Here is a 13,333-nt window from a genome sequence, read left to right on the forward strand (position 1 = left end):
AAAGGGTGGACCTATGCCAGCCGACTCCATCTTGTTCTGTGTCCTCCACCTTGAGTGACTATGTCCCCGACATGCCCCCTTTCCAGGGAAAATCGCAGAAACCTCAGACCACGCCTCCTCCCCTTGAGTAACCACCCGCTCACCCGTTCAAACTTCCCGATCAAAACACGCCCGGGGACTGCGTAACAGGACTCCGACCCTTCCCCAGCCAATCGGCTGAGGCCACAGACATTACCTCACCAACTGCCCCTAGACCCCTATAAAACCTTTGTGCTTTTGAAACTCGCTTGCTCTCCCTGGCATCTCACTGCTGCATCGGTGCAGGTAGGGGATTGAGCTCTAGCTACCTCGAATAAAGGCTCTTTGCTTTTGCATCGGACTCAGCTCCCTGGTGGTCTTTGGGGATCACAAATTCTGGGCATAACAGAACAACAATTTCTTCCACTGATGACTTGATAGCATGACTGGTCATACATTTAAAAAAAAAAATCGGTACATGAGTTCATTCAGCATATATCTGTTAAACCCCACTGAGTGGCAGGGACTGTTCTAAGCATTTGGCACGTTTCAGAAAGCAACGTAGATAAAAAGCTCTTCCCTGAAACATCATACATTTCTGCCAATGGTCAAATTATCTTAAATGAACTCCTCTTTTCAAATGTTTCTCTTGATTAAATATTTTGAGAAAGAAGCTATTTCTCCAACAGTTCGAATTTTATGCTCAGTATGATCTTTATCAAATGCCACTATCCACCATATTTCCAAAGAGAAAACTTGCTAAATATGCATGCCTCTTGATTTTCTATGAAAGCAGAGCTTTGGCTTAGAGTGGTTATAACCATTTCTATTTCATAACCAAAAAGTCTTTAAAGCTATTGTTGGCTCCCATAGGTATCCTTTTCCATGAGGATGTGCTAGCAGCAAATGCTGTCAAAGACATCGAAACAAGTTAAGAGTTTGGGACATTAGTTATGTGTTTTCCTTACGGGCCTTGAAAGAAGGAAGAGGAAGGTGATTCCCATTGTAACTAATAATGCTACTTTGCATATTACTATCAAACCTGCCAGGTCACAGTTTAATGTGCTTAACAACTTCCTCATGTTCTCAATCGTAAGAGGTAACATCCTGTCACTAAGCATGAGTATCTGTTCTCTTTCAATATGGAAAGATTCAAATTAATGGTGGGTGAGTTCACTCGCATGAAACTGGCTGCCTGGCAAGACTGGAATGTATAAAAGTGCTGTTTACCTCAAACGATACGTCCTCAGAGACAATTTGCCATACTACAAAGATCAAGAAAATGGAAGATAGAGTCATTAACACTACAGATACCTCTGAATTGTGTGCATGCTCTTCTGAGGCATATTACTACTTGACCTTATTTTTATAAATTGATATTAAGGTTCATAAGCAATTGAATGCAGACAATGCGTGTATATATGTGTGTATATTTGTTTTCCTGGGAATTGTGGCGGAAAGTAGGTGCTGGAGGAAATAATGGTCAGAAGCAAAGGTTGAGTAAAAATGCTATGATATTAATAATACACACCAGTTATGGGGTCTACTGTATGGCGGGTACTTTGTTTATGCTATCTCATTTAACCCTAAACATTTTTTCTCACTTTTTAGATGAATATAGAGGAGAAAAGTTAAACCTCAGAGAAATTAAGCATGCCCTGGACTCTAAGGCATCTTGCTAATAATTGACAGGGCTGACATTTGACTCTTGGTCTGACACGAGAGCCAACATACTTTGAAATATGTCACAGATCCTCACATTGCAGGCTCATCTGGGCCAAGGTAATCCCCGTAAAAGAGAACACAAAGCTGGGCCATCGGCCATGGTTGCCTGAGGATATAGACCTTTGGTCAGACAAGGGTTACAGGTAATGTCACTCTGTAAGGCCATATAACAGGCCAACTTGCAAGCTGGTGGAGGAGTAATCCAATATTACCACGTGTCCAAAGAGGAGACTCAGTGGGATAGAATTAACTAAAACTTGAGTCACTACTGCTATGGCATAACTCTTGGAACCTCTAACCTCCTTAAAAGAGCATTCGACTCTCCCTTAGGAGGAAGCCCCACACCCGCACTTCTCTGAACTCTAGGGCTTTCCCAGGGAGCCCAGGGGCCTTTCTTTTCATCTGAATTCCAATATTCTGCGGGGAAACTAAACCTGCCCAACAGGTTCCGAAGATGTAAAAAGCCCAGCAACAGGAAGCCAGTTGACCCCATTTTTAAAACCCTATTCAAAATAGCCCTCATCCTTGCCTCCCCCTTGCCACTCAAGGTGAAAGGTAGCTGCGGATCCTATACAGTAGATAACTGCCCTCAGATCTCTAGGAAGACCAGATGAGTTCCCATATCAGAAGGCTGACTTTTCTACAGCATTCAGTAGAAGTTAAAGCACCAATGAACCACCCTCCTCTCTCCACCAGGTTCGTAACAAACTGAGACACACACACACAGGACTCGAAGGAAAGATCAGAAGGAAAGTCGAATTACTGGTGGAGCTGGATTGAGAACAATATTTGGACCCTGAAGGGGCTTACTAATACAAGGCCTCATGGTGTGCACTGACTTTCCAGATCTGGCTGTCACAGGCCCCTGCCCTGACCGGCAGAAACTTCCCAGGAACTTCGACAGATGGAGAAGAGAACTTCCACCCCTTGGCAAGGTACCTGCAAGGGGAGAGAGTAAAAGAGGCCGTCACACGAAATAAGTGGCCTCTGCCCGTATAAGTTCCTTTGCAGGAGGATCATGGGTGAATAACTGTCAGATTGTTGCTACTTCACCAATGAGATAAGTCCCTCTTTCTCCCCAGGGTGGAGTAAGTAATACAGAAGAAGGTCAAAGGTTAGTACCTTGCTACTCAAAGTATACCCTTGGGCTGACATGATCACCCGAAAGCTTCTTGGAAATGCAGAATCTCAGGCCCATCCCTACCAAATACCAATGTGTGTTTCAACAAATTCCCTGGGGTGATTCGTGTACACATGACCGTCTGAGAACCAGTGCTTAACTGAAGTACTTTAACAGAAATCCCAGAACAGGGCAAAAGAATTTCTCAAACAGAAGCTGAAGTGAGGTGGCCGGGGGGCCAAAGCCATCTTCAACATTTCATAGTGAAGCTTGGAATTTTAAACTAGAGCCATAGTTTCAGTTGTTTCAAACTAAATGAATTGAATACATTCCTGGTCTGCTGTTAGACTGTGTTTAGCCAAAGAGTTGGAAGCGATCAACAGAAAATAATGATTGCATTTGTTCACTTAACAGGCCTCAGTTTCAAGCATCTCAAAAACTGAGAATCACCATCAAATGGGAGACTCTAAAGGACAAATCCTGCTTGGTGGCCTATCACATGGACAGCTCCCCTGCCCAGCTTCTGGCTTCAAGGGATCCATACCACGTGATCTTTACTTTACAGGCAGCTTAGAACTGGAAACAAGCTGACAATTCTCTCGATGACAAGTCTAGTGCTTAGTGGCAGATTTTGTCATATATACGTGAACCCCCATTATTTACTCAATTCTTCAAGAATCCAAATATTGCATTTAATTTTCTATCCCACAACATGGTCAGAAATGCAATCGGTTTTGCAACTTTCACATCTACCATAACCAAAGAGTACTTTGAACAACGTTTATGGGTCTCTCCCACAAACGCCAATGGAAAATTATTGCCAGCAAGAGGCTTACCTCCTGGCTACCATCTGCCCTGTTTGAAACATTTCAATCTCGGATTGCAGGGGTTTTTTACAACTCGTTTCAGGGCTTGGGGGAAGACAGTCTGCTTTGCCAACAGCAGGCTCCACTCTCTTTCCTGAAGTCTGTAACCACTTGTGAGCTGTTGGCATTTCTTCAGGACCATCGGCACAGGCACAGGGTGATCGGAGGATTGAGTCTTCATGCCTGGTTAAAGAGAGAGATTGGAAAGAGTGTTTAGCCGATTAGAAAGGAAATCTCTAACCCTTGCTACCCAGAACTGAACCGGTATAAACTGGCACATTCAAAAGAAGCTACTGGGTTTACTTAACATTCCACTTGGTTCCCTGTTAAGAGTTCAAAGCATGCTATTGCTTAGTCCAGAGAAAACTAGTAAATAGCGGGGTGTCGAATATTGTATGATATATAGCTTTTTTTGTAATAGTGTGTATTTACACAGAACCTGTCAGCATATTAACACAAGGCATTTTCACAGTAAGCTATTTTAGAAGCGTACAGGAGAATGAATATGTAATTTTGATTTATTAAACGCTTTTTCTTCTTAATATGGAAATGTCAGAGGCCCAGATTATTCTGGGGGAAAATCATTTTCCGTACATACTATTCTCTCTGTGTGAATTTTTCTCACTTCTGAAACAAATTTCACCTTTGAAGCTGTATCAGAAAAGCACAGAGAAAATGTTGTTATTTACTCACTAATTACCTGATTTATCAAATCAATACAGTCTGTTTGGGCAACCCATGGCCCAAAGAGCCTTTTGAACGGTGATTTGAATCAGTTACTCAGGAAACTAAAGGGTTGCATGAACTCGAGGAGGTGGAGTGTGGTACTAAGTTATCTACGTTAGTTGTCTGACTTTTTCTGGGGAATGTATCTTTTTCCACGTGATTTTCACGTTGTATGAAAGAAGCTAAGTCACCTGTGCCAGGTTTTTTTAAAAGTTTGAAATGACTGCTTATAATATTGAGGTCATTTTATATACAGAGAAAGCTATTTTTAGCAATAATAACCAAGGAGCTAATGGTCCATCTTCAAATACTTTGAGATAAGGCATTTCACTTCCCTTTGAGTAGCTACTTCACTAAAGCTGCTACATAGTCGAGTGCCATTTCTTGCTGGCCTTTGTAAGCAAACATTGTTATAATGGTTTCATTTAACTGCACATTGGTAAAAATACCCCCCCCCAAATAAAAAGCTATTCTTATTACAGTCAAGTCCACTTATAGCAAGCCATTATTAGTAATGTCAGAGCAATAATGCAGAATGTTATGTTTGAGCCGAATTTTATTATAGCTTCCTAAGTGGTCTACAGCCATTTTCTCATTTGCTTTGCACAATAATTCTGTGAGATAAGAAAGTTGGGTAGCACTATTCCTATTTTTTTTTTTTTACTGTTTGAGAAGTAAGCTCAGAGAGGTGATAGAATCTGCCCGAAGTCATACAGTGGATGATAGCTGTAGACACAAACCCGGGTCTTCTGGCTCCTTGTCCAAGCCTGTGGACAAACCACAAAATGATTGCAAAAGCCCTTGATAAATTAGTCCTACTTTGGAAATTTCCTAACCAGATTACCATAGAATCTTCTTTAAGATAAAGTAGATGTGTCAAACAAAAAGGAAATGCAGTAAAAAAAAAAAAAAAATTGTTATGTAAGCTTTTAAGATATACGTAAGATTCACTGTAACTTAGAAAAATAATACCTTAGACTTATGCAAGCTTTTTTATTTCACAAAGTAATTGTAGATATGTTACCTCATTTCACAGTTACGATAATCCTGTTGTTTGATAGAGCAGATGGGAAACTGAGTCTCAGCACGTTGAAGTCATTTGCCCAAGGTTTCCAGGTGGCGGAGGTCAGGCCAGAACCCTGGTACTCTAATTTCCAGGATGATGTTCTTTCCATTGTCCCATAACTTGTTGTCACCTTATATAAGGTGAAGCCTAATAGAATTAATTAGGCTTACGGTCCCGTTCTGTGATTTTATTTATCCTCTCTACTCAGCTCTTTCTTGTACCATCAGGTGACAATCAATAAACACCATGTAACAAATTTGATGACATAAAAAGTTCACCAAGGAAAGATAACCTATGGGTATCACTCCTATGGGAGTGGGCTACGAGCCCAATTTTTAGTCCTCCTCTCTGAATAGTCATGGCTTTCTACTCAAAGAAATTCTTCCTTGAATCCTCCCATGATCCATTGTGTGGTACTGTGTTTGGAGACAGCCCAAATCTCATACTCATCTGGTGGGAGGATTCAGAGTCCTTAGAAATGTATTAAGAATTGATTTTCACTGACAACCCCATTAAAAATGCCTGATTTGAAAAAGACACAGTATTTGAGAAGCATTATCCACATCCTATGTTCAAGCTTCATTTCCTCATTTGTTTTTCTTTAGTCCTGAAATGTGGACTGTGACCATGTAACAGTCTACAAAGTGACTGAAGAAGATAACGCCTTCAAAAATAACTTGTACCCTTCTGGAAAAATATAACTTGTACAGTGTTCCAAAATAATGCTGACTTAGACCGTAAGGAAAAAATATTTGTATCTCAAGATATAGAAGGGGAAGTTTTCAGACATTATCTTATCCATACATGAGGCTTTGAGGCAAACAAGACATAACAAAGAATGTGAAAGAGAATATGTTTCAAATGTCTCCTCCAGCTTGTTTTTCAGTAGCCTCAGCATACAGAAACAACATCTACTCTACAGATGATAAACTTATTAATCAGGTTCTTGCAATAAAGCTTGTCTGTATGCCTACATTACTCATTCAGAAAGTTCTAATGTAATAACCCTGCATGCGACGTTTTACTCTCCCAGTAATCGTAATTATCAAATTACTATGTTTTTAACTGTCAGTATGCAGTGTGGAAAAAAAAAAAAAACCTTTTGAAAATTATAACTTGCTTGAGTTTTAAAAAAAAAAAATTTTTTTTTCAACGTTTATTTATTTTGGGGACAGAGAGAGACAGAGCATGAATGGGGGAGGGGCAGAGAGAGAGGGAGACACAGAATCGGAAACAGGCTCCAGGCTCTGAGCCATCAGCCCAGAGCCCGACGCGGGGCTCGAACTCACGGACCACAAGATCGTGACCTGGCTGAAGTCGGACGCTTAACCGACTGCGCCACCCAGGCGCCCCGGGTTTTAAAGAGTTAATAAACCTGACAGAAATCTTGACTTTTATTATTAAATTTTCTCCAAACATTTTCCCCTTTCTTAATGGTACCCATGAGCTTGGTCTCATGGTATCCACAATCAGCTTCAGATCACATTCGGAAGCAATTTGGTTACCAGATGACCCAGTGTGGCATGCTGTGGGCTGCTCCCAGCCTCACCTCAGCCAACAAATGACCAAATTTGTGTATTTGGGGGAAAAGTTTTAAAGGAAAGCATGCTGCTTCTTTTCATTTCTGGAACAGGTATTTTCAATTCTCTCAGAAGGCTCTCCCATCAATCATCTATTCAATTATTAATCAAGCATTGCTTGAGCACCTCCTGTGTGCCAGATCAGCCTTGGCCCAGGAAACACAATACTGAATTAACTACAATTTTGTCTTCCAGACGCTTCATCCCATCTCACACAGATACACCATTAACAAAGAGCTCTCAGTCCAATGAAAGAGAAAACAATTAATTACAATGACGTTTCATGAGCACAAACGGAGATATGAGCAGTAATATGACTAGAGCAAATTGAAGTTGAACTTGCAATATGATCTTAGAATATACAGAGATATTCTATACCTAGAATATATGGAAAATTTATTTATATAATTTACCATATATATAGAATTCTAGATATATTCTAATATCCTAAATTACTCTAAATATAGAATATCTACATGTGTGTATATACATATCTATATATACTTATATAAAGAGAGATAGATAGATAGATAGATAGATATAGATATAGATATGTATGCACACACACACACACACACACACACACACACACCTCAGGAGTCCCAAAATGAAAGTTAAAAGTTTGTTCAATAACTCTGTCCAATTATCAATTTCTCCACCATCACTATGAAGCTAGTGCCTTTAAGGACTTCTCAGAAAAAGATGTTAGTAGAAATCATCTCGAATGATGCATGACAATGTTTTTGTAACATTCTACCTGAAAAAAATACTTATTAATTTTATTTTTGATGCAGAAAATAGCCAAAAGCCAAGATCATCAGTTATTTTGTTGCATTTTCCTGTTTTTTTAGAATGTTCAAAATTCCCTACATATGGTAAATTCTCTCTTTTCCTAAAAAATGAAGAAAATCTAATTTAAAATTAAAATTATGTCATCCAAGTGTGTTTTGTAATAATTCAATTTTGTTTGAAGACTGACATTCTTTGTTTTTATGAATTTTAACATGTGGTTAGAAATGACAGCAAGTCTGTGTGTGTGAAATCTTCTTTTAAAAACAGGAAGGTTTGGGGCTCCTGAGTGGCTGAGTCGGTTAAGCATCCAACTCTTGATTTCAGCCTAGGTCATGATCTCAAGGTGCATGAGTTCCAGCCCTGCCCTGCCTGGGACTCTGCACTGACAGTGGAGTCTGCTTGGGATTCTTCTCTCTCCCTCTCTCTCTGTCCCTCCCCCACTCATGCACGTGTGTGTGTGTGTGTGTGTGTGTGTGTGTGTGCATCTGTGCTTGCTCGCTCTCTCTTGCTCTTTCAGAATAAATAAACATTAAAAAAAAAAAAAACAGGAAGGTGCATGGCGCACTGTAACACCTGGTCTCACCTAGTGCGGATAAAGAACATACTTTCATTTGGGTAGTAATCTGGATTCATCCAAAGTTCAGGTAAAAGCCACCCTTAATCAATGCTTGGCTCTTTTAATCATCATCTTCTTCCTCATCTTTATTCTCCCCCTCGTCCTCTTCCTCATCACCTCCAGCAGCATCATCCCCATTTATCAAAACTTTGCTAACTTCAGGCACTGGGCTGGATACCTTATACCTCATCCTCACATTAATCCTTCTAGGAAGTTGGTACGTAGAGAGAGGAAGTAAACTCTGCCTCGGTAGCTAGCAAGACAGAGCTGGAACTGGAAGGAAGCACATCTGAGTGCCAAGCCCTTCCCACTAGTTTCTTGGTGGAGGCCACTCTGTCCCCCATCTCAGCCCAGCTGCAGGACAGTCCACACGCAGGACTACCACACAGCTTCCATGAGTGCGTTGGGCCAGCAAGCCCCACCCCACACCCCAGCACCCACATAACCTCTGCCCTGTGACTGGCTTCTGCATCTGCTGAGGCAGTGTGAGAGAAGTCTGGGAGAAGAGGCTGATGTCCTCAGAGGAGGTCATCTTTAATCCCTCAATGGCTTCTCTGTGCTTCTCCGATGCAAAGACTGATTTTGCTTGAGCCCACACTTTCTCTCTGATTCTTTCTTCCTCGTAACTCACTTTTTAAAAGGAAACTTAATTTTGCAGATCAGATGCTGTAATTTAATAGGAATCTAAGAGGTAACTGCAGATGGTCAGAAGGTGCCAGGAGTAGTTTCTACTGGCTCCTTTCCCTCCAACCCTGTAACAAACACTGCCACCTGTTATCGGGGGGCAGCTCAATAACAAATTGCATGATTGGAACTAAGTTGCTTTAGCTTCAGTACAATTACTTCTTTTGTTGGGAAAAGTGTTCTCAAGTCAGGCAGTTTATTGGATTTTCACCAATCTCTTCAGCTCTTAGGTACTTGTGTAGAATGTGTGCTAGATAGAGGTAAGAGTTAGAGGGAAAATGTGCTGTGTTTTTCAGCGCAAATTGTAACACTGAAATTATTAGCGATTTTTCTGTATGAGGAGTCTGTAAAATTTCATTAAGTATAAATCCAAAAAGAAGAAAGAAACTTTGTAAGTTTCCTGATCAAGCCACATGTCCATTTTCAGATATATTAACTAACTAGAATGAGAAATCACATTCTAAATATTTACCATGGGTAAGGCGATTCAACACCAATAAATATTCCTATAGCCCAAGAAGGCATCGACTAGATTTATCTGTTATGGAAAACAACTCTACATTGAGCATACTGGCACTTTTTCCAAAAGGAAAATGTTTAAACTTTAAAAATCAGTGGGATACCTACTTCAACTCTTGGTTCTTCCCATTTCGCTTCTTTTGATTGTTACATAGTTTTACGTAGATTACTACATTTTTCAAAAAGGTTGCTCTCACAGAGGTGATGAGGATATTCGGTCTGATGGCCCTCAGGCATTTGAATCAAATCATCTATGCAATACTATTCCATGAAATTTTGAAGCCAATGAACTGTGTACTTTAATGTCCTTGAAGATATGAGCAAAAATGGCACACCAGTGATTTCCAAATCAGTGATGGTTTCATCAATATGTAGAGTATCACTGGCCATCTATATTTTAAAGAATTCTGGGGCGCCTGAGTGGCTCTGTCTGTTAAGCTTCCGACTTCGGCTCAGGTCATGATCTCACGGTCCGTGAGTTCGAGCCCCGCGTCGGGCTCTGTGCTGACAGCTCAGAGCCTGGAGCCTGTTTCGGATTCTGTATCTCCCTCTCTCTCTCTGCCCCTCCCCTGTTCATGCTCTGTCTCTCTCTGTCTCAAAAATAAATAAACGTTAAAAAAAATTTTTTAAATAAAAAAAAGAATTCTGGCAATAAATTTCACGAGCTTAATCTCTAAACTGAAGAAAAATGATTGCTTTTTTTAGAACTACCAGGTAGATCAGAAAGTAAAGTATTAGGAATTTAAATTAGGAATTAAAGAAGTAAAGTATTAGGAAATTTAAAAAGTAAAGAGTACTTGCTGTAGAGATAAACAGAGTAATAATACTGCTAACAAATATGCAAAATTGAAATAAAATTCTCAATGTTATATTACTTGAAATTTCACTGAAGAATGCAGGAAACAAAGTTTTTTCATTGATAATACTGTATTTTCTTTCTCCTGAAATGCATTTATACAAACATTTGTCAAGTACTTGGCAACATGTCAGACTAGGTGCTAGGAATAAATAGGAAAAAAACATAGCACACACGTCAGAATTATTATACAATTATTTGTTTGTACTATACTGCAGTTTCAGGGAAGGGGAGATAATTTTTTAAAAAGCAGGACAGCTGGGGCACCTGGGTGGTGCTGTTGGTTGCCCATCTGGCTTCAGTTCAGGTAATGATCTCATGGTTGTGAGTTTGAGCCCTGCATCAGGCTCACTGCTCAGATCTTCTGCCTCACTCACTCTCTGCCCCTCACTCTCTGCCCACCCCTCACTCATGCTCTCTCTCTCTCTCTCTCTCTCTCTTTCAAAAATAAATTAAAAAACATTTTTAAAAAGCAGGACAACAATAAACATTCTTAATATGTAACATCCACTGGATAATCTTAATGAGCTATTAAGTACGTTTCTGGATTACTTCCATTGTTCCACATTCTTGAAAATACCTAAGATATGGGACGTCTTGATGCAAATTAATTCTAGCCATCATCTCATCTTTGCCGCACTCACTCAGGATTCCATACCATTCCATAAACTTCAGGCCATTTGAGCCTGGTGACAATCCTGTACACCACATTTCGTGGGTAGATCTTTCAGCATCCTTAAGAAACAGGGAATTGCCCTCACCAAGATTATTCCAATATGAAATATCCCCCAGATGGGGAGGTTGCTCCATTTTCTAGACAGCCAAAAATACAACAAATGATCACCTCACTTTCTCACCTTTGGTGGCCCAATATCCTTATAAGCCTTTATGCTTAAACCCTTCCTTCAAAAATAATAAGTAAATAACAAATGCTTGCACTTAATGTAATGCAACTTGGTCTCAGTGACTTTGCAGGATACAAAATCAATATACAAAATCAGTTGCATTTCTATACACTAACATTGAGATATCTGAAAAAGAAACAAAGAAAAGAAGCCCATTCATAATAGCATCAAAACCAATAAAATACTTAGGAATAAATATATTCAAGGAGGTGAAATATCTATACACTGAAAACTATAAGACATTAATGAAAGAAATGGAAAAGACATAAATAAATGAAAAGATAGCCCATGTTCATGGATTGGAAGAATTAATATTGTTAAAATATCCATGCTACCCAAAGTCATCTATGGATTCAATGCAATCTCTACAAAAATTTCAATGAAATTTTTTACAGAAATAGGGAAAATTTGTAAAAATCTGTGTGAACCACAAGAGACCCCAAACAGCCAAAGAAACCCTGAGAAAAAGAATGAAGCTGGATTTGATCACATGTTCTAATTTCAGACAATACTACAAAGCTATAATAATCAAAACAGTATGGTATTGGCATAAAAAAGACACATAGACCAATAGAATAGGACCAAGAACCCAGAAATAAACCATGCATGTGATCAACTAACATTTGATAAGCGAGCCAAGAATATTAAAATGGAACAAAAGTGAGCCAAGAATATTAAAATGGAACAAAGATGGTCTCTTAAATAAATGGTGCTGGGAAAACTGGACATACACTTTCAAAAGAATGAAACTGGACCCCCATCTCACATCACTCACAAAAATTAACTTGAAATGAACTATAGGCTTAAATATAAGTCAAAATCACAGAATTCATAGGAAGAAAACTATAAGGAAAATGCTTCTTGGCATTGGTCTTGGTAACGATCATTTGGATATGACACCAAAAGCACGAACAAAAGCAAAGCTAAATAAGTAAGTGGGACTACCTCAAACTAAAAAGCTTCTACACAGCAAACAAACAATCGACAAAATGAAAAGGCTATCTACAAAATGAGACAAAATATTTGCCAATCATAAATATGATGATGGGGTTATATCCAAAATATATTAGAAGACCTGTACAACTCAGCAACAAACAAACAATCTGATTACAAAATGGGCAAAGGACCTGAATAGATATTTTTCCGAAGAAAATATACAAATGGTCCACAGCTAAATGCAAAGATGATCAATAGCACTGATCATCAGGAAAATGCAAATCAAAACCACAATGAGATATCACCTCACACCTGTTAGATTAGCTCTTCTCAAAAAAAGACAAGAGAAAACAAGTGTTGGGGTGAATGTAGAGAAAAGGGAAACTTTTTGCACCTTGGTGAATGTAAATTGGGTGGTCACTGTGGAAAACAGTATGGCAGTCCCTAAGAAATTAAAAACAGAACTACCATATTATCTTGCAATCCCAGTTCTGGGTATATAACCAAAAGAAATGAAATCACTACTTGAGGAAATATCTGCACTTATGTTTATTAAAACATTGTTTACAAGATCTGAGACGTGGAAACAATCTAAGTATCTGTTGACAAATGAACGGATAAAGAAAATGTGATACACACACACACACACACAGGAATATTATTCATCCATGGACATGGGTGAACTTTGAGAACATTATGCTAAGTGAAATATGTCAGACAAAGAAAAACAAATAGGGTAGGCTCTCACTTACATGTGGAATCTAAAAAACTGAATTCACAGAAACAGAGAGTATGTTGATGGTTGCCAGGGGTGGACGTGAGGGGGATGGGTGAAAGTGGCCAAAGGGTACCGACTTCCAATTATAAAAGAAGTAAGTTCTTGGGATTTAATGTAAAGTATGGTGACCACAGTTGCTAAAAGGT

Source organism: Leopardus geoffroyi, chromosome B2 (genome assembly GCF_018350155.1).
Source record: "Leopardus geoffroyi isolate Oge1 chromosome B2, O.geoffroyi_Oge1_pat1.0, whole genome shotgun sequence".
NCBI classification, from domain to species: Eukaryota; Metazoa; Chordata; class Mammalia; order Carnivora; family Felidae; genus Leopardus; species Leopardus geoffroyi.